This window comes from Limulus polyphemus, unplaced genomic scaffold, assembly GCF_000517525.1.
Source record: "Limulus polyphemus unplaced genomic scaffold, Limulus_polyphemus-2.1.2 Scaffold21, whole genome shotgun sequence".
NCBI lineage: Eukaryota > Metazoa > Arthropoda > Merostomata > Xiphosura > Limulidae > Limulus > Limulus polyphemus.
Window position 1 is genome coordinate 1,653,719 of NW_013665631.1, and position 1,149 is coordinate 1,654,867.

The following is a 1,149-nucleotide window of genomic DNA, read 5'->3' on the forward strand; positions in this document are numbered from 1 at the left end:
ATATCCCCAATGTCCTTTAATTCAAGAGGAGTTCACTGTGCTTTGCTGTGGATGTTTCAACAAAGATATCTCCAGATCCGAGCTTCTTAACTGACTTTGGAGAGCCAGCAAGCCCCTCTAATCCTTTCTGAATAAAAAAAGGGAGACATTTGCCCTAAGGGTTTATCGGATAGGGACTGCACATTGTGGTGAAGACTGCTGTTCAGGGTATTCTAGGCATGGTCTTTTACCAATTAGCAGAGTTTTTACATTTTTTATTTGGATTTGGGGGATCCATAATAAAAGAGAAAGATTTAGTGCCTACTGACCCCACCTGCCATGGGGACGCACTACAATGTCAAGCAAGGACACTGCAACAACGCCAGGGTTTCGTGAGCACTATACCCAAACACCTGTATCAGTCCACAACACCCGTTGAAAACGCCCAACACTGGTACTCAGTTGACCCTAGCCCGAGTGGACAAGCCGATTGACCCTGGGAGGCACCCCAAGGCCACCCGTCTACAGGAATTCAAGGCCAAAGAGGTGTGTTGCAGTGCCCCAGACACCACTCAACCACCATGATCTTCTCCTCCCCTTCACAGGTCGTCACGCACGGCAAACACGTGGGTGGATGATTAGATCCCAAAGGAGGTAACTGAGAATACAGAACCTTCCCTGGGAACTCCACTCACCACGTACAGGAATCCATGTCGAGGGGAGGAGTTACGAATCGCTTGTCTTATAGTTAGATTCTAGCCAATGTTTCTCTGGGTGTACATTAATTGGGTTGTATGAGGAAGGAATATGCCGTTTTTTGATATGATAATGCCATATTGGCAACTGGTCCCAACAAAGATTAACCTTATCCACGTCACACCTTCGATTTATATGTAGTTGAACCATTCTAATACGTTTTAAAGAGACATCTGAGAGACAAGAGACACATACAGTGAAGTCCCACTACTTTATAAATGAAGTAGCGGACTATTCCAACTGTCGTGTATCAACGCTGGGTTGTAAGTATTAGTAACACAATTCAGACTATGAATAACGACAGTGGTAGACCCACCCTTTCTTTTCAAGGTATGATGTTCTAACGTTTTTAGCAATAATATTAAATTAGTTTCATTTCTGCTAATATATGTATATATATATATATATATATAT

At 43.1% G+C, this 1,149-nt stretch overlaps 1 protein-coding gene across 1 annotated transcript in view; it reads left to right on the forward strand.

Moving 5' to 3' along the window:
• LOC106458239 (cGMP-inhibited 3',5'-cyclic phosphodiesterase A-like) overlaps positions 1-1,149 on the forward strand; it is a 286,487-nt gene that overhangs the window by 209,304 nt on the left and 76,034 nt on the right. The window lies entirely within an intron of this gene.